This window comes from Leopardus geoffroyi, chromosome B3, assembly GCF_018350155.1.
Source record: "Leopardus geoffroyi isolate Oge1 chromosome B3, O.geoffroyi_Oge1_pat1.0, whole genome shotgun sequence".
NCBI classification, from domain to species: domain Eukaryota; kingdom Metazoa; phylum Chordata; class Mammalia; order Carnivora; family Felidae; genus Leopardus; species Leopardus geoffroyi.
In genome coordinates, this window is record NC_059337.1 from 146,219,006 (window position 1) to 146,240,503 (window position 21,498).

Sequence of the window (21,498 nt, forward strand, 5' to 3'; positions counted from 1 at the left end):
AAAGGCAATTCTCCGACTGCAGTGAAACCAGCCAAGTGACCCTGATGGTTGTTAATGAGTTCCATCCCATCTCCGCAGCTGGGCAGGCAGACCGCAGCCCCACACAGGAGGTCAAGGCGAACGCCATGCAGTCCCTGGCAGACGGGTGGAGCGTCACCACAGTCTCCTAATCTTCTGCTGCAACCGACAGAAGCGATCAGAAGATACCTCACAGGAAATTATTTCCCCTCCTCGTAACCATAGCAACAGATGAGCGCTGGTCTGGCTCAACTTTCCGAGTGAGGGTCTTTGTCAACATGGAACCAAACCCTGAGAGCAAAAGCAGAGACCGTGCCCAGCTCACTCCCAGACAGGCTGTGGAGGAAGACACGTGTGGAGGGCTGGAAGGTTGTGGGCACAGGGCTGGTGTGGCTAAGACGCCAGTCGTCTCGGAGGGGTCCACGGACTCGGCACGGTGCCGTCAGAGCCCCAGCAGACCTCTCCGTGGGAACCGGGAGGTGGGTTACTAAAATCCATCTCAAAGGGCCACGGGTCCGGGAAAGGAAGAGCCATCTTGGAAAAGACGGGCAGAGCTGGAGGCTGACCCAGCACCACCTGACCCAGGACGTGCCGCAAAGCCACAGACGTCAGGGTGGCGAGGCCGCGGGGGACGGGTGGACGTGGCTGGGAACAGGAGAGACTCCACAACCAGACCCACACATACGAAGCCCGTCGATCTTTGACAAAGGAAAATTTCTTCTGCGTGAATGTGTGAAAAAAAATAAACACCAACCCCTTCCTCACACCGTCTACAAAAATTAGTTCGAGGTGGATCATAGATCTCCATATGAAAGACGGACTGGGGAACTCCCAGGTGGACACGTGGGAACAAACCTTTGCGACCTCAGGGCTGGCAGATTTTCCTTGGAGAGCACACCAAAGAGACTGGCCGGGGGGAAAAAAATGATAAATGGAATTTCATCAAAATGTAAGACTTCAGATCTTCAAGACGTGGGAAAGCAAAAAAAAAAGAGGCAATCCACAGACCGGAAAGAAGAAATGTATATCCATCTATACACACATATATACATCCATAGATCTTATATCCAGAACGCATAAAGGATTCCTACGAGGCAACGATAAAAAGGCAAACAACCCAATTAAAGCTACAAAAGACCTGAGCAGATGCTTCCCGAGAGAATCCAGACGAATGGTCAATACGAGTGTGAAAAGATGCTCAACATCCTTAGTCATCAGGGAGATGCAAAGTAAAACCTCAAGGAGACGGCATTTTCGCCCAGTGGGTGTGCTGGTGGGTGTGGGGAGGCTTCCACGGGCTCTAAGTGTTCCTGCCGCTGCAGAAACACCTTGGCCATTTCTCACGTCGTTAAATCTACGCGGACCCTGCGACCCGGCCGTCGGACTCCCGGCTCTCGGGTATCTACCCAAAAGAAAGGAAAACATACGTCCCCCAAAATACTTGCACTAGGATGCCGACAGCGGCTTCAATCATACTAGTCACAACTGGACACTGCCCGAACGTTCGTGCACCTACAGGAAACAGCATCTTGGTGTGGTTGCGAATGGAATATCAGCCAACCAGGAAAACGAATAACCTCCGTGAGTAAACCTCAAAAACATCACGGTGAGTGAAGGAAGCCAGAAACGGAAGGATGCAGGTCGTAGGATTCCACGTATTTCAAGTTGTAGGACAGGCAAGACCCCGCAGAAGAATCAGGGCGGTGGCTGCCTGTGGGGGGTGGGGGGCGCCACTTCTGGGGCAGCCCGCCTTTGGGAGACGCAGGCGTGCTGCAGCTTAACGGGGACGTGGCTCACGTGCTCGGTCACACTGGACCCTCGGGTCTCTGCTTTTATTCCATAACACACAAGGCCACCCCAAAAGGGGATGTGACAACCGCATGGAGGGGCTGCCCATCCCCTGGGACGGGGCCAAGTCCAGGAGCCATACTCTGACCCCACCTGGGCATTCCGGCCTTGAGATTAGCGCCCCCGATGGCCCAACGGTGCCCCCAACGGCCCAGCCGGGGTGGCCTTTGTTCTGTGCGCTTGAGTGGTGGCCTTGGGGGTCATCGGGAACCAAGTGTGAATTTAGTGCTGCCACTCAGTGGCACGTGGCCTTAGCCTGGTCCCCTCCGAGCCGCGGCTTCCACCTGTAACCAGGGACCACGGCTCACCTCCCAGCGGCTGGTGCTGGGAGCCACCACACCCGGCGCCTAGCCCTGCGTCTGGCCTCTGGAGGGCTTCGCGGAGGGCGGTGGCCTGGGGCAAAGCACGCCTCACCCGTCTCCCCCAAGACACCCCGTGCTCCCTGCAGGCCTGCTGGGAATCAACAGCTGTCCCCCTGGGAAGGGCCCTGCACAGCAGGGCTTGCCCCACTTCTGACCTTTTCTAAATGCACAGCCTCTTGAAGCCTCTGGCAGGCGTCTCCCGGAGCCCCTGCTCCTGTGGCATCACCTGTCACCTCCAGCATCTGGACGCCCCGGTGTCCAGGTCTGCCCTCTGCCCCGTGAGTGCTCGCTGCATCTGGGGCTGGCCGGGCCCCTGCTTCAGGGAACCATGGTGACACGTCTCCATGGCAGCAAGCCAGGGGGTGTCGACCCGCCTGCCCGGGCTCCTCCGTGGGCAGCGGTGTAAAGGCCCCCGGTCTCCCAGCAGCCGGGCCAGCCGCGCGCCCCCGCCCCTCTCAGCCTGGTGGGCAGCCGGCCCGGGGCCAGATGCGGATGGTGGGCAATTTTCTCCCGAAACAAATGGAGAGAAATTGCTCTAACAGGCAGCAGCCTCAGTTCAAGCTAATTTCCACATAATACAATCAAATGACTTCCCTTTCCTTTCTGTCCGCTCCCTCTGCATAATGTGACAAATTGCACGAGCTATTTGATTCAGGGGCTCAAGCGTAGGGGCCGATTCTTCTGAATAGTCACGGACAAATGGTGGGGGGCAGCGGGGGAGAGGAGGCAGAGGGTCCCCACAAAGCGTGGGCTGGCTCCGCCGCCGAAGAGGACATTTCAGGGGTCCCCCGAGGCTGCTCCGCAGCCGGGACCCGGGCGTCAGGGGCCCAGAGGGCAAGGCTGCCAGCACATTCCACCACCGTTTCCCCCTGGCGAGCAGAGACCCAGCCGGGAAGGCGGCCGTCCACGTGTCTGGTGCGCAATATGTCCTGTGGGGCTTGCCAGCGGGCTCCTGGCTCTGAGCTGGTGCCTGGCGCCCCCAGCCTCGAGCCCAGCCAAGACTTCGGCTCGTGCGTGTACCGCCGATCCCGCCGCGTGGTGAGAAAGCGCCGGCCAGCCGGCACAGGCAGCTGGCACTCCGGTGCCCGCCCGTCGAGGCCGCCAGACCCCGCCAGCTCCGCACGTTCACGGCCCCATCCCCCAGATCCCTCACACTCCGCCGGTACTCGGGACCCCCCACCGCACGGCGCACGGCCGGGCGCCCGGTGGGCGTGCATTCGTGCGGCTGGGCTGGGGCTGTCCTCCCGCGTGGGCCCCTCCCCGACGCGCAAGTCGCAGAGAGCAAAGGGGACAGTTAGGATCCACGGAAGGACTTCTATCGTCCAAGGCGCCGCCGTTAAACGAAGGGAATGTCTGTTTCGACGCTATTTATTTTAAAATTACACCAGCGCCATTCCAGGCTATTTCCGTGTGAGAGTCTCCCAGCCCCGTGCCCTCCCCAGCGCGATTCTTGCTGTGGGTTGGCGAACACCTTCCAGTCTCCCCAGGCATTTTTATACACATGTGCGTGTAAGAACACGGGATGGGCCCCGCTCACCCTGTGGTCCTGTGCCTGGTATTTGCACTTAGCAGACGCTCCATTTAAATGAGCGGAGCCACTTCGAACTTGGGAAACGCCCTACTTCCTAAGGTCCCTGGGGGGGACAGTCTGCTTCCGCGGTGGGCTCGCCAGGGCGACAGGCGGCCTTCGGACCCTGATCGATCGCCCAGAGCACGGGACAGTCCTCTCCGTGCAGGTCCAGGATGACCCAACCCACCAGCGTCCCCCGAGAGCCGCGGGCGGTGCTCAGGATCAATCACCCAGCACCCCGGCCCCAGCAGCAGGGGGCCTGCAGGCAGGAGATACAGAACTATGGTTCGGGGGCTTTCTGGGGCTGTCTGGGGAGCCGGGGATGTTGAGGGAGAAAGATGAAAGGAAGTCCAAGCCCAGGGCTAGAGGGGGTCTGGGGTCCGGTGCCCCCAGGGACAGCACTGTGGGGGGTGGGGCAGGGAGGTGGCACATGGGGTGGGGAAGCCCTGAACGTCAGGTCAATCAGGGGGCCACAGGGACAGAGGGCAGGGACAGGGAGCCTGGCTGGAGCGGCTCCCGCCTCCTCCAGGCCTGCGGTGACGAGGGCTGGAGCACTCTCCCGAGATGGAGACATTCTGGAAGCTGGCATATGCTTGGGGAAAGCGAACGGATTGAAATATCAGCCTGAGAGAGACATAATTAAGAAGGTAGACGTTGCCAAAACATCTACTGTGTTTCAAAGCCAAAAATGTGTGGCTGGGGGACAGTCTGCTTCTTGGTAAGTCTGTCCTCCAAGGCACGTGTTCAGCGAGTGCGTCTGTCCTCAGCGGGCATGGGCGCGCCCTGACAGCCCGCCAGGCTGGCGGGGGCAGGGGGCAGTCAAAAGGAAACCCTCCGAATCCTTGCTGCTGCTGAGAGCACACACACAGGAGCAGAGGTCCCCCACTGGAGCATGCTCACCAAAGCAAAAGGGGCTCAGGCCAGAAGGACTTGGGGGACGGAATGTTCTGGAAGGCCTTCTGGAGGAGGCGTGCAATTCTGCAGGACAGGAGTATGGGGTGAGCAAATGTTTGGGGGAAGGCGGCGAGAGCACGGGAGCCCAGCTGTCTGAGGCCAACTACGCCCTCTGAGGGTCCCCTCGGCAGTGCGCTGGGGCAGGGGTCAGCCTCCCCAGGGAAACCCCCAGGGTGGCAGCAAGGTCACCTGGGTTTGGCTGCATGCGGTCTCTACGGCCCCAGGAGCGCCGATCTGGGATTTTCAGGTGGGTCCTGGGACCACCCAGCCTCTGGTGGCCCCCCAGCCCGCACCCTGCCACCCCAGCGCTCAGAGGGACGGTGCCGGTGGGCGCTTCTATGGGGCACCCAGAAGCCCAGCAACGCCTGCCCACGGGGGCCGCCTGGCCACGCGCTCCAGGCACCGCTTAAGACCGAGTGACGAAAATATCACCCTCTTGGCAGACAAGGGGTTAATTCAGCCGTGTAATTGCTGGCAACAGCCTTGCGAATGATTTATTGATTTTTTTTTTTTTAAATAAAAATATGTCACATTCTCCGGTGTGGATCCAGCCCAATTACAGGCACGGGCCAACTGGATGAAAACTTAGGAGTTTATACCAGATGCCGGCCCGGACCCGATGCCAAGCAGCCCCAGCGCGGCCAGGACAGAGCGCTGCTGACTGACGTCTCTCTCGGGCTCAGGCATGCCGCCCTCCGGGCCACAGCGGGCAGTGGCGCTGTGCCACACGCCCTGGCACAGGGTGCTGGGTGTGCCAAGGCCAAGCGGACAGGGCCTCTGCCCTGCGTGGGCTGGAGGCCGCAGAGGCGTGAGGAGAACCCGCCAGGAGGCCGCGGCTGTGGCTCGTGTGGCGGGGGCAGCGTGGCCCGGGGCCCCGGGAAGCGCGTCCAGACGGGACCTCAGAAGGTGAGGACCACCGGGCAGGGCGAAGGACACAGGACGCCACCGAGCGGCGAGCGGAGGCAGCGCAAGCCGGGTGAGTCGGGAAGGGGAAGACGGCCCGCGGGTATGGAGCCCACGAGGACAAGAGCCAGGGGCTCGGGGGTCCCTGCGGCTGCAGCACGCGGGGTCTTGTGCGTTAAGACCCCAGAAGGCTCAAGCAGGAGAGACTCATCCCCAGCTGTGTCTTAAGAAGCTCCCTCCGGCTGGCACGTCCATCCGCAGAGGAAGCGGCCTGCGGGCCTGGACCAGCCACGCGCCGGACTATCACTCGGCCGCGAGAAGGAAGGACATTCGGAGACAGGTTACAATGAGGACGGGCCTCGAACGCATGCGTCTGGGTGAAGGAAGTCCGCCTCCCGCATGGAACCGCTTCTGTGAGACACGTGCATGGAAAAGAGGCTGGAAGAGAGGGGGCGCGGGGCCCCCTCACCCGGCGCTGCTGGCACTCCGGAGCTAGACGATGGCATCCGCACAACCGTGTCAGCGTCGTGAGTGCTCTCGGCGGGGGGAGGGCGGGGAGGAGGGGTCACAGGGCAGAGTCGGTGGTCCTGGAGGCCAGGAGAAAGGCCGAAGACGGACGCTGGGGCCCTTCATGGCGGGAAGGGCGAGGCCCCGCAAAGAAACGGAGGCACAGCTCGAGTGGGGTGGGACCCCAGAGATGGTGGGTCCTGGAACCAGAGTTTCGTGGGCAGTGGGGGCGGCACCAAGCGAGGTGGGGGGAGGGGGGTGCAGAGGACGTGTGTCAGGGGCACCGGGGGCGTGGCGCTGCGGGGAGGACAGCCGAGCACCCCAGCGCCGACCCCGTGGAAAGCTAGCTGTCCCCGCCTCCAGAGTCCCCAGGCAGGTGCAGAAGGAACAGCGGCCACCGCGCCCCGCCCTCCTCCCCGGGGGCTGGTCTCCCGCACGCGCCCCGCCACCGTCCACGCCGTCCACGCAGACAAAAGTGCGCGCAGGATGGGGGCTCCGTCTTTATTGGGTGGTTGGTTTCAAAAGGGGGTTCACGGCGGGGGGGGTGCAGCCCCTGCACCTCCTGCCCAGCTCACCTCCTGCCAGGTCCCAGCCCCACGGCCTGAGCTGCTGGCCCAGGTCTCTATCAGGGCCTGTAGGCTCCCCTCACTTCCCTCCGGTGCGGCTGCTGCCCGAGGGGGCTCCTCCCCCGCCCCACTCCCACCCCCACCCCCTCACCCTTATCCTCACCCCACCCTCCACCCCTGTGGGGACAGGGCTCTTAGTTCCCCCGCAGGGAGGCCAGCTCTTCCCTCCTGGGTCGAAGTCAGGCCCTGCGCCCTGGTCCGAACCCCCGGTTCCAGGTGAGCCCCTTGGGGGCCCCTCCACCCCTGTGGTGGCAGGGGCAGCCCCCCACAGCCCTCCCCTCAAGGACCACAGGTGGCCGACCGCACACGCACCTGCCCTGGGGCATCCTGGAGGCGAGTAAGTCTTCAGAGCCCCAAACCCGTCTTCAGACGTTTCTTCTGAAAATCCAGAGGCGCTCAGGGCACCTGGGTGGCCCGGTCGGTTAAGCGGTGGACTCTTGACCTTGGCTCAAGTCCCGATCTTGCGGTTGGGGAGATCCACGGCCTCTGAGCTGACAGGGCGGAGCCTGCTTGGGATTCTCTCTCTCTGTCTCTCTCTCTCAAAATAAGTATTTTTTAAAAAAGAAAAGAAAACCCCCAGGAGCTGTGCTTTACCGCCCACCTGGCGTCCGGCGTCTCTGGAACAAATCCCAGCCGGGGTCAGAGCCTTGTGACATCCTGGTCTACGCGGTTTTGAAATCCGCTGTCGTTACTTAATGGACCCGGGCAGCCCCGAGTCGTCACGTGCGGGTTCAGCTGCTCTCCGCCCGCAGCTCAGACACGCAGATGACCTGGCTTCTTGATAGTCTGGGATGGACGCCAATCCTTCCCGCGAGGACCCCGCTGGGGGTAGGAAACAGCTCATTCCGTCAGCGTCCAGGAGGACCCTCTCACTTGGCTCTTGAGATGAATTGTTTGACTTCCGTAATATCTTTCCGCCCCGCTCCCCTCTGAGCCGGGCTCTGCTGGATGGGGACCCCGTGTTGGAGGGGTTCACAGGACGGCACCAGGCCGGTGGTCTCCATGGAGCACAGCTTGATTCCTGGTCCCACTTACCAGGAAAGAACAAGAATTGTTCACCACTTCAGAGTACAAAACGAAGACTCAGAGAGGTGATGTCACATGGAAAGGCTCACACAGGACAGCTGGCCCCTAACGCAATTGCAGCTGGTTCCCAGGCCCCAACAGCGCTGGCCTCCCAAGTGGCTCCCAGGGGGCCCCCCAGGTGGCCCCCAGCTAAGTGGGCCTGGACTTACTGTCCCTTCACCCGGACCGTCCCTCGTGTCTCCTGGCCCCGGGGTGGCTCGCTCACGATAGGCCTACTGACTCGCTTGGCCGCCTGCTGAGACCCACTCTGGTTCCTGCGCACGCACCGGAGACCCGGAGGTCTGAGGGAGGGGAGGGAGCTTGATCTTTGCACAGGCCGAGCCCTGAGCCAGGAGCCAAGGATAAGGGACACACCTGGCCCAGCCCCGGCCCCCAGGATGCTCACGTGACATTGGGTGACAAGAGGTGAGCAGTGGCCATACGCCCCACTTGGGATGTAACGGAGGGAGGCCCGGAGGGCTCTGGGGGCACCGAAGAGGCTTCTGATGCAGCTGGGCACCCAGGAAGACTTCCTGGAGGAGATGGCATGTGGACCTAGGGCTCAGGGACCGGGACTTGCCTGTGAGCTGCATGGCAGGGGGCGGGCCTCCTCCCCGCGGAGACATCTAACTGCTTCGCTGCTCATTTGTCGTCATCTCAGCAACCCCTCACGCTGCCATGTGCCAGCACACTAGGCACCGGGGAGGGGGGGTGGGCAAAATGCTAACCAGCACTTGAACACAAGCTGAGAGCTGTCAGTCACCCAGACAACCCCAAACAGTAGCTGGATTTCTGAACCTGGTGTCGGGGAGCCCAAGCTCGGAGGGATCGCCGGGCCATTATTAAAGCCTCTCTGCAGCGCATTCCGCACCCCAGGCGCCACTCCGAGCCCCCAGCATAAACCGGCTCGTTTGCGTTCTGCTCTGTTTGGCTTCTGCAGACACAAGGGGCTGCCGGTCCCAGGTCCTCCCCCCAGGGGACCTCAGTTTCCCCCTCTGCACAGCAAGGACGAGCACTTCGCGGCCTCCAGACCCCCCAGGCTCCGGCCTCGCCGCGCCGTGGCAGAGCTGGAAGCCTAAGCCTGAGAAGCCACCACGTGGAGACTCTCCGGCTGGAGTGAGCCCTCCGCCTGCTCCCGGGCCCTGCTCTCCGGAGGCTGGGCTGGGAGGGCAGCCCCGGCCGGTGTGGGTGTGCGTGCTGCCCGGCACAGGGTGTCCCAGCACCGGGCTCGGCCAGGCGAGGCCCGGAGCGGGGCTCACACTTGGCCCGGGCCCGGCCTCCACACTGTCTGGAGCACAGAGCCTCAGAGGGACAGACTCCGGGAGCAAGAGAGCAGGGGACATGACCTCGGCCAAGGAGGGAAGGGCAGAGAAAACCCCTCCTCAGCCAGCACTGCAGCTACAGAGAGCTGAGACGGTGTGGCCAGGGGTCCTGCGTTTCCGAGGCTGGGAAACAGGATGGAACGGTTCTGTCGGGTCCCAAGCGGATCTTTTGGGCTAAGTGTCCAAGGGGGAGAGTTTGGGGAGCAGGAGGTGAAGGCCGAGGGGGACGGTAGGGGTCAGGGCTGTTGGCTTCATGAAGACAGCTCGCCGGGGTCCCCGGGTCCCCTTCTCTGACCCTCCCCTCCACCCATGCAACCACACAGAGCGCCCGAAGCTTCTCCTGATGCCCCAGGCAAGACCCCAGCTTCGCCCGCCCCTCCCCAGAAAGCTTCCTCGGGACCCTGAGAGGACCTCGCCTCCTGAAGCCCGGGGCCAACGAGGGCATCACGACGTGACCCTGTTCCCTGTCGCACATCGTGCGATGTTCCGGCAGGCCACCCACCTGCGGACCCGCGCCCTAGGGGGCGCCTCCCAGGCACCAGCACGCCTGCGGCTTCCAGAAAGCCCAGCGCAAGCCACCACAGAGCCTCCCCTCTCCGAGTAGCAGCCGGGGGGGGCGGGGCTGGACCTCCCCTAGATCTGCTCCCATTTGGGGACCCGCTGCTCCCTGACCCCGTGCGTCCTGCGTCCTTCAGGGTCGTGCCATGCAGCGGGAGCCCCTTCAGCCAGCGCTTCCTCATGTCAGACCTCCTCCCGTCCTCGGCTGTGTGATTTCTGGCTCCCCACCGCGCCTGGCTGGCAGGGTTGGCCCCGGAGCGGGCCCTGAGGACGCGGCCCCCGAGGCGGGATCACAGACTCCATATGTGTGGTGCTTCGCGCTGGAGAGCAGCCCACACCCCGCTTCCTGCCCGCGGGAACCTGTGCAGACGGCGGGGGGCGCGACATGGCCGTCAGCCAGGCCTCCGCGCCTCTGACCACGTGTGCCCCGGTACCAGGGTGACCGGGGACGCGCCGTGCACTGGCAAGAGGAGAGGACAGCACCCCCTCCAGCTCGGTCCCGCTCCCGGTCCCGCTCCCGGTCCTGGTGTGAACAACGGTCTAGGGAGAATCTACCCCTGCAGCTGCCGGCAGGCGCCGGTGAACGTCAAGACGGCATCATGCGAGGCCAGGAAGGGAGGAGGTTGCCCCCCCCCCCGCCCCGCACAGACAGACGGACACACAGACGGACACACGGGCACACAGACGGACACACAGACACAGACAGACAGGCACACAGACGGACAGATGGAGACACAGATGGACACACAGACACAGACAGACGGACACACGGACACACAGACACAGACAGGCAGGCACACAGATGGACACACAGATGGACAGACAGAGACACAGGCACACAGATGGACACACAGACACGGACAGGCAGACAGACACACAGACAGACAGACACCCAGACAAACAGACACACAGATGGACACACAGACATACAGACAGACACACAGACGGACACACAGGCACAGACATACAGACAGACAGACACACAGATGAACAGATGGACACACAGACTCACAGATAGACACACACACAGACATATGGACACACAGACGGACACACAGACGGACATACAGACATACAGACACATGGACATATAGACACATAGACACACAGACGGACACACAGACACAGACAGACGGACACACGGACACACAGACACAGACATACAGACAGACAGACACACAGATGAACAGACGGACACACAGACACAGACAGACAGGCACACAGACGGACACACGGGCACACAGACAGACACAGACACAGACACAGACAGACAGACAGACACACAGATGAACAGATGGACATACAGACTCACAGATGGACACACAGACACAGACAGACAGATAGACACACACACAGACATGGACACACAGACGGACACACAGACAGACAAACGGACATATAGACACACAGACACACTCAGACACACAGACAGACAGACACACAGACGGGCACAGAGACACACAGATGGACCTACAGACACAGACAGACAGGCGCACAGACAGACACACAGACGCATAGATGGACACACAGACGGACACACAGATGGACATACAGACATACAGACACATGGACATATAGACACATAGACACACAGACGGACACACAGACACAGACAGACAGACACATAGATGGACACACAGACACAGACAGACAGATAGATAGACACACAGACGGACAGACAGACACGGACAGACAGACACAGACAGACAGACACACAGGTGGACAGACGGACACGCAGACACAGACAGATAGACACACACACAGACATATGGACACACAGACGGACACACAGACGGACAAACGGACATATAGACACACAGACACACTCAGACACACAGACAGACAGACACACAGACGCATAGATGGACATATAGACACACAGACACACAGACGGACACACAGATGGACATACAGACATACAGACACATGGACATATAGACACATAGACACACAGACGGACACACAGACACAGACAGACAGACAGACACATAGATGGACACACAGACACAGACAGACAGATAGATAGACACACAGACGGACAGACAGACACGGACAGACAGACACAGACAGACAGACACACAGATGGACAGACGGACACGCAGACACAGACAGATAGACACACACACAGACATATGGACACACAGACGGACACACAGACGGACAAACGGACATATAGACACACAGACACACTCAGACACACAGACAGACAGACACACAGACGCATAGATGGACACACAGACGGACACACAGATGGACATACAGACATACAGACACATGGACATATAGACACATAGACACACAGACGGACACACAGACACAGACAGACAGACACATAGATGGACACACAGACACAGACAGACAGATAGATAGACACACAGACGGACAGACAGACACGGACAGACAGACACAGACAGACAGACACACAGGTGGACAGACGGACACGCAGACACAGACAGATAGACACACACACAGACATATGGACACACAGACGGACACACAGACGGACAAACGGACATATAGACACACAGACACACTCAGACACACAGACAGACAGACACACAGACGCATAGATGGACATATAGACACACAGACACACAGACGGACACACAGATGGACATACAGACATACAGACACATGGACATATAGACACATAGACACACAGACGGACACACAGACACAGACAGACAGACAGACACATAGATGGACACACAGACACAGACAGACAGATAGATAGACACACAGACGGACAGACAGACACGGACAGACAGACACAGACAGACAGACACACAGATGGACAGACGGACACGCAGACACAGACAGATAGACACACACACAGACATATGGACACACAGACGGACACACAGACGGACAAACGGACATATAGACACACAGACACACTCAGACACACAGACAGACAGACACACAGACGCATAGATGGACACACAGACAGACACACAGATGGACATACAGACATACAGACACATGGACATATAGACACATAGACACACAGACGGACACACAGACACAGACAGACAGACAGACACATAGATGGACACACAGACACAGACAGACAGATAGATAGACACACAGACAGACAGACAGACACAGACAGACAGACACACAGATGGACACACAGACACACAGACGGACAGACGGACACGCAGACACAGACAGACAGACAGACAGATGGACACACAGACGGACAGACAGACACACGGACACAAACGGACACACACACACAGACACACAGATGGACATACAGACATACAGACACACAGACAGATGGACATATAGACACACAGACACACAGACAGACACACTCAGACACACAGACGGACAGACACACAGGCAGACACAGACACGCCCACTCAGACACACAGACACGCTCAGACACGCAGAGGGACAGACAGACGCACGGACACACGACACACGCACCGTGGGCCTGTCGAGGCTGCGCTGGAGCCAATGGCGAAGCTACAACAAGCTGGGCAACGAGACACGCTGAACGTCAGCCCCGAGGGGAAAAACAATTCACGCATCCACGCGGATGCACACGAGGGAGTCCGCCCACGGTCGGGAAGAAGGGACACGTCTCAGCGGCAGAACCCAGCGCCCTCTCCTGGGCGTGCGAGGCGGAAAGGAGCCCCTTTCCAGAAGCGACCCCGACCTGACAGCACCCCTCGGCCGGGGCCGGGGCGCGGGGCGCGGGCGCCAAGGTCCACAGCCGCGGGACGCACGCACCCGGACGTGAGGTGACGGGAAAGGACCCCCGTCCGCGGCTTCCTCCTAAAATCGCACGTGCGAGTCCAGTCGTGACGGCGCACGAGACGAGCCCCTCGCGGGGATCTTCCCCCAAACCCCGAAGCAGGCGTCTCAACGCCTCCAGGTCACGGGACACAAGGACGACCTACGGAACCGCCCACCTAGACGGGCCTAGGAGATGTGATGAAACGAGACGTGCTGTCCCGGATGTGACCCTGGAACGGGCAACAGGCGCGAGGGGGCACAGCGGTCTGCACCCGCCGTGGGCCTGACATAACAACCACGGTCGCCACCGCTTCACGCACTCTGGCCACGCGCCGCCCTCCTGTAAGACGCGAACTCCTGCGTGGGCTGCCTTCGCGATTTTTTCGGTAAACCTAAACCTGTCCTGAGAGAAGCAGCTTATTTAAAGAAAGCAAGCCACAAAACGTGTATGCGGCGGCTGCTGACCTGTGACGCCAGTCGAATCCGGGCTCGCCATTCGCTGGGGGAGGGGCCGGGATCCCAAGGACGCGGGGCTGGACCCCGAGGGAACGGGCGGTCTGGCGCCCCTGCGTCCCTCTGAGACGGCTTTCCCTTGGAAGCGACTCGTCCGGCGTCTCACGAGGCTCCAACCTCATCCGTCCGCAGCCCCCAGGCCCGAGCGCACCGGCAGGAACCCCCCCGTGAGCGCCCCCCAAGGCTTTCCTGCAGCCGTTTGCGGAGCGACTGTGGATGGGCCGGGGGAGGGGACACTGAGGTCTTTTAGGATCGGTAGACACCGGCCTCGAGCTTCCCAAACACGACCCCAGCCCCCTGGGCCAAAGGGGGACCCGTGGCGCTCAGGTCATCGGTGGTTTCTTCACTTGTGAGACTCCGTCAGACGCCGAGCTGCCCCCCACCCCACGCTCTGGTTACCTCCCCGGTTCCAGAACGTTGTCAGCGGAATGGACATACTTTGCAAGGGGCAGAATGCAAACCCCATGGCTTCTGGGACCCAAGGATCGGGGGCCGTTACAGCGACTCCCTCACTCCCAAGGGCCGAATAGAAATCCTGGAGCCCTCCCGCCTGATGACAGAAAGCGGGGAGCCATGCCACCTCCCTGGAGGGATGGCGGGAATCGTGGCCAGCCGCCAGGCCTGAAGGCAGAGGGGCGAGGGTGCCCGACGTTGTCCCCCTGGCTCGCCACCTGGGAGGGGGCTGCCGGAAACCCCCCCAGCTCCAGACGCTCCCCACTCTCGACCACCTGGTTGCCCTCACTGACGGTGTCCCGCTGCCCGTGTCCCTGGAGGGCAAATGGGAAGGACTTTACGCGTCTCGGGAAGACACAGGCTAACCAGATGATGGTAAGTGAACCCCACCGGCGCCGGGGGTCCACCGTGCCAGGGAGGTGGCCGACCCCCCCCCACATCCGATAATTCCTCACACGAAAACCCCCCCTTTCCAAACTGCTGAGCCGCAGCGGCGCCCGGGGGCACCTCCGTCCCAGCGCTGGGTCCTGAGTCCTCCCCTTCGGCTCCGTGTCTTTCCCGAGGACCCCCTCACTCCCCTAGGGAAGGAAGCCTGATGCCAAATTTGTCTGAAAATGTGTTTTATCACCTGCATTCTCGAAGCGTGTTCTCCTGGAAAGAATTCCATATTTTGAGTTGTTTTTTTCTCGGTTTTTCTAAGATAACAGAATTGTCTTCTGGGCTCCCGAGTCTCTGGGAGAAGCCAGTGGCGTTTCTGTCGCCCTTGAGAAGGTCGTCCCTTCTGGCCTTAGGGGTTTCCTCCTTGTCTTTTGTTTTCCACATTTTCATATAATGAGCCTGAGGGGCCCCCGGGGCGGGGGGGGGGGGGGGGGGGGGGCTGGGGGGGGGCGGGGCTCAGGGGGCTGAGCTCGATTTCCACTCCAGTCGTGCTCTCACGGTTTGTGAGTTCGAGCCCCACGTTGGGCTCTGTGCTGACAGTGCAGAGCCTGCTTGGGATTGTCTCGCTCTCGCTCTCACTCTCGCTCTCTGCCCATCCTAGCTCGCCCTCTCTCTCTCTCTCTCTCTCTCTCTCTCTCTCTCTGTCAAAATAGATAAAGTAAATACATAAGCAGCCCGGAGCGTTGCTGGCTGGGTGTTTCCGGCTGGTCTGGCAGCGTCTCTTGTATCTGCAGCTGGAAACCGTAGTGGGTTCCCTGCAATTGAACTCGAAATCGAAATCCGTTGCCCCGCGGCCCCCAGGCTCTGCCTTTCAAGGAAAAGCTCACAGGAAGGCGGCAGAAACAGGAACGCATCAGCAGGCCAGGGCTGGGGAGCGGGGCTGTCATCCCACCCCAGGGCCGTCCCGGGGCCTGACACGAGGGGGCGTCCCCCGGGTCAGCTCCAGAGGAGGGCTGGGCCACTGTGCTTCATCTCCTTGGGGCAGTTGAGGCCTGTGGCCCAGGCGACAGGGGTCCCAGCCCCCAGCTAGGCCTTCTCCTTCCCTCCCTGGCTGCGGAGCCCTGTCCCTTTGAAGCATCTGGCCTGCAGCTGTCCTGGTCCCAGGGTCAGGTTCAGGACCTGGTTCTCTTTCCCCTCCAGTGGCCAAGACCCTGCCTTTCTGAGGACTCGGGGCCTGTGCTCACAGCCCCTGCCCCCCACCCCTGCTCCCTCCATGAGTGTGCTTCAGAGGTGACGTCTGGCCTTGGAGGGCCAGGGGTCGCAGCAGGGGCAGGGGGTCCCTGAGCCAATCACTGGGAGCAGAGATACTTAGATGGGCAGAACAGACTCTGAGACCCAAGTGTGAATTCTGCCCTCCCTCCTCCTCCCTCCCTCATCCCCCCTCCCCTCCTCCCCTCCCCTCCTCCCCTCCCCTCCTCCTCCCCCCTCCTTCCCCCTCCCCCTCTTTCCCCCTCCCCCCTCCCCCCTCTTCCCCCTCCTTCTCCCCTCCTCCTCCCCCCTCCTCCCCCTCCCCCCTCCTTCCCTCTCCCCCCTCCCCCCTCTTCCCCCTCCTTCTCCCCTCCTCCTTCCCCCTCCCCCCTCTTTCCCCCCTCCCCCCTCTTCCCTCCTCCTTCTCCCCTCCTCCTCCCCCCTCCTTCCCCCTCCCCCCTCTTTCCCCCCCTCCCCCCTCTTCCCTCCTCCTTCTCCCCTCCTCCTCCCCCCTCCTTCCCCCTCCCCCCTCTTTCCCCCCTCCCCCCTCTTCCCTCCTCCTTCTCCCCTCCTCCTCCCCCCTCCTTCCCCCTCCCCCCTCTTTCCCCCTCCCCCCCTCTTCCCCCCTCCTTCTCCCCTCCTCCTCCCCCCTCCTCCCCCCTCCCCCCTCTTCCCCCCTCCTTCTCCCCTCCTCCTTCCCCCTCCCCCCTCTCTTTCCCCCTCCCCCCTCTTCCCCCCTCCTCCTTCCCCCTTCTTCCCCCTCCCCCCCTTTCCCCCCTCCCCCCTCTTCCCCCCCCTCCTCCCCCCTCCTTCCCCCTCCCCCCTCTTCCCCCCTCCTCCTCCCCCCTCCTTCCCCCTCCCCCCTCTCTCCCCCTCCCCCCTCTTCCCCCCTCCTTCTCCCCTCCTCCTCCCCCCTCCTTCCCCCTCCCCCCTCTTTCCCCCCTCCCCCCTCTTCCCTCCTCCTTCTCCCCTCCTCCTCCCCCCTCCTTCCCTCTCCCCCCTCCCCCCTCTTCCCCCCTCCTCCCCTCCTCCTCCCCCCTCCTTCCCCCTCCCCCCTCTCTCCCCCTCCCCCCTCTTCCCCCCTCCTTCTCCCCTCCTCCTCCCCCCTCCTCCCCCCTCCCCCCTCTTCCCCCCTCCTCCTCCTCCCTCCTCCCCGTCCTCAGTCCTGCTCATGGCTTCAGGCACAGCAGCCTGGACCGGGCTCAACTTGCACAGGGACACATGACCACCTGCTGGACGGCCAGCTGCCTGCCCTGTTATTCTGACGTTCTCCCTGAACCGCAGCGAATTAGAACAAAGGTCCTGTGGTCACACGCGGCCCCGGAAATGAATGAGCAGCAGCCTGAAGCCACCTGGTGCCCAAAGGACAGGCAGTCTGGGGTCTTCCCAGCCTGCCCGAGGCCCCACGAGACCAGAAGAATCACCTTTCGCTCCCTGTCGCAGGCCCTGCGTGGTGGCTCTGGGCCCTGAGCCCGGGCCCCTCCCAGCCACCGCTGCCCACCGGTCCACGTGGGCCCCTCACAGGCTGTTTGGCTCCTCAGCGCGGGCTGCTGCTGTGGGCGGAGGGAGGACAGATGTGGCCCTCTGGGTGAGCTGTAACAGCCCGGAGACCCTGCACGGGAACCCCCAGGCCAGCCCCGAGCCCCGTTTGCCCCGAGCGGCCTCCCCAGGGACACAGGGCCAGGGGGATGAGCCTTGAAACAGACAGAGGTCCTACCATTCCTCTCCCGGACTTCCCTGGACTCCAGGAGCCCTCTGTCCCCCGTCCTCGACTCCTCGAGGGCCAGGGCGCGTGGGAGCAGACACAGGCCGGCCTCAGCAGGGCGTCCCCTGTGGCAACACAGCCAGCATCCTGCTGGCTCCGGCCGGCACGGCACCCGGGACCCCTGCAAGCCCCCGTGTGCAGGAGACCCCACTGGACGAGGCAGCGGTGACGGGTCTCGAGCCCAGCCTCTCTGCTCCCGTGGGACGCACTTCTCACCCCGCGGCCTCCTCCCCACCCTGGCCCCCTCTCCCCTCTCATCCCCCCCCCCCCCCACCCTCCAGGGCTGCTGGGCCAGAAACAGTCCCTCGTGTGCGTGGGCCTGGTGGAGGGGCTCGAAAGAGACGCGGCCGGGCCCTGCGCCTGTCCCCAGGGGCTCTGGTGGTCATCCCCCATCATCTGCCGGGCCCTCTGATCGGCTGGCCCTGGGAGGCTCAGCCCGGTGGTCCCAGGGCCCACTGGCTCCAAAGCTCCGCTGGGGTCTGCAGAGGGCAGCCGGGACCACGGGGCTGGCCGGCTCTCTCCGGGTCAGGGCCCTGCGTCAGCCCGGTGGCCCCACGTTGCTAGTCTGGTCACGGCTCCCCCAGATCGCTTCCTGGTGAGGCAGCTCTGACTCTCAGCCCTCCTCAGGGAGCGAGACCAGGAAAACACCGACCCCTGCTCCTCTCCCTGGGACCGTCGTGGACGGAGACCCTGTGCCAGCCGTGGCTCGTCCACTCGCAGCCCAGGGACAGCAAACAAGTCACTGGTGGCTCTGAGCCCCGGTTACCGGTCTCCCCGCTGCCACAGACGGGCCGCCGCCGCGGGGAGGGGGTAACAGAGATGTGATCCGGAGGGCCGCTCGCGTAGGGGGTATCGTTACCTGTGAGAAGGGCCTCCCGACCCCTGTCCTGTGATCCGGGCCCCGGGGAGAGCCGGACACCGTCTGCCACGGCCCTCAGCGGGTCCCGCCTGCGGCCCCGGCACGTGACCCTCCTGTTACCCTCGTGCGCCTGCACCCACGAGACGTGGGGCTCAAAGGAGCCCGGGGGGCCCAGAGGTTCAGAGGTGCCCAGTCGAGGCCCCGCCTCCTCGCGGACCTTCGGGGCCCTTCCCGGGGCTCACTCCGCAGAGCCGGCTGGAGGCGAGGAAACGAGGGCTGTGCCCCAACAACGACGACACGGACGCTCAGATGGCTCCCAGCTGCTGGTTCACAGCGGCTGAGTCCACAGAAAACAAACACAGGCTCCAGAGCCTCGTGGCACCTCTCGGCGGCCGAAGCCCACGATGCCACGTGCTCTGCGCCCCACCCCCGCCCCCGCCGTGCACACGGCCACCTTCACGCCACACTGGCTGTGACCCTACGTGGCCCGCCGTCACCCTCAGAGCCCAGAGGGCAGGGCCTGGGGCACGTAGCGTCGCTCTGCACCGACAGCGTCACGAGTGGCCACGGACCGGGGGCTTCGGACAACGGAGATGTGTCCCCCGGTTCTGGAGGCCAGGGGTCTGACATCAAGGTGTCGGCAGAACACGGCTCCCTCCGGAGGCTCCAGGGGACGGTCCGTTCTGCCCCTTCCGGCTCCTGGATCCTTCCAGACACTGCCTCCACCTTCACACGGCCCCCTCGGTCTGTCTCTCCCCCATACGCTGCAAGGATACCTGTCATTGGATTTGGGACCCGTCCAGGTAATCCAGGATGGTCTGCTCGTCTTAAGTGCCGGGGAGCCAGGAGGACCAAATCCCCCTCAAAACCTGGGACCCAGGGGTGGGAGAGGAGCAGAAGCAGGCGTGAGAGGCCGTGGGTGGGGTGGGCGCCTCCAGACAGGGCTCTCCTCCCACGTGGAGAACTGCACCTTATTGTCCCCCTGCGCTGGCCTCCCACCGACGTCAAGGGTCGGGCGGTGACGGCAGGACCGTCACACACTATCTGAAGACGGGTCTACGATGTGTGGCCCAAGGAGTCTGTGCCAGTCAGTCTGTCTGCAGGGGCGCAGGGGGCGGGCACGCGAGAACCCGGAGACGGCCCCCGCGTGGTCATCGGGACGCCCCTCGCTCTCCAAAGCGCTCTCGTGCGGGCGGGAAGAGGTGCGGTCCAGGACCGCAGCCAGAGCGTGGAATATGATGGTGTGTTAGGTAAACACGTCCCAGAAAGTTATGAAGCGGTGACCACGCTGAGGTCGCGTAGACCAATAAATCCCCCGTTCTCAGGAATCACGCGGAATCATCTAAAAAGGGTCACCCTTGGGGCGCCTGGGTGGCTCAGTCCGTTGAGCGTCCGACTTCGGCTCAGGTCATGATCTCACAGTCCGTGAGTTCGAGCCCTGCATCGGGCTCTGTGCTGATGGCTCGGAGTCTGGAGCCTGCCTCGGATTCTGTGCCTCCCTCTCTCTCTGCCCGTCCCCCACTCACGCTCTGTCTCTGTCTCAAAAATAAGTAAACATTTAAAAAAAAAAATTTAAAAAGGGTCACCCTCTGTGTCAGTTATCCTCAAGGGGTTCAGAAGTCTTAGGGGTGCTTGTGACAGCGAGCCAATGATAGTGAAAATGCAATAAATAGGTGCATCTGATGAAGGGTATGCGGCTGTCCCCTGTGCTATTTATATTTTTAAGTTTATTTATTTAGAGAGAGAGAGAGAGTGGCACGCGCAGGGAAGTGGCAGAAAGAGAGGCGGGGGAGGGAATCCCAAGCAAGCTCCGAGCTGTTAGCTCGGAGCCCAACACGGGGCTCAAACTCACAAACCGTGAGATCGTGACCTGAGCATAGATCAGGAGTCAGACGCTCAGCCGACGGGGCCACCCAGGCGCCGCTCCCTGTGCTACGTTTGCTTTTACCACTTCGGTGTCGGTTTGACGTCGCTTCCGAACAAGACAACCTGAAGAGGAGACGGGGGACGCTCCACGTCGGACAAAGCCGCGTGGCCGGCCAGCGCGCGAGGCTCCCAACAGCCACGGGGCGCGAGACCTGTCGCCAGCAGAGGCCGGGCTGGGCTGGGACGCGGTGGGCCCGAGCAGGCCTGGGCCGCCGCGGAGGCCACGCCCAGGACGGCGGCCAAGCCAATCACGTGGAAACACGGAACCCGGTTAACGAAGTAGGGGTGATGGACGGGTGGGAGTCGAAACCTGACTTCCAAACTGGAAGCAGATGGTTTAAGAAAACAGCGGCTCCTTTTACAGTTCCTGGCGGGACCTGGGGGGGGGGGTGGGGGGGGGGGGGGGGGGGCCGCCGACCCGGGTGGTGACACTTGTAACTTAAGCATGCCTTCAATTGTGACATTCACGTCCGTGACGCGTCATGCCCTTTCCTACACATCAGGAGCCCGTGGCTGGGCGGTTTCCATCTGCGCCTCCCACGGTCCGTCCCCGCTGCGGCCTGAGGAGAGGGGACCTTCAGGGCGTGGACTCTCTGGGAGGGACGTGGGGGCCTGTTGGTAACTTCCTCTTACGTTGACGATGCGCTTCCTTGAACTCAGAGGAAAGGGGTGTTTCCCCAGCACTGAACTTTAAACGCAATTCACTTACAAAGTCCACATTTCACGCAACGGGCCTTCCCGAGGGCCGCAGAGGGACTTCGTGTCCTTTCCGGCAGCCTGGAGTTTGTAGAGCAGTTCGACAGAAAACCCGAGCAGTCAGAGCACGGCCCCCGCGTGACCCACACGGTCTCCCCGTCACCGGAACCTTCTGTCCGT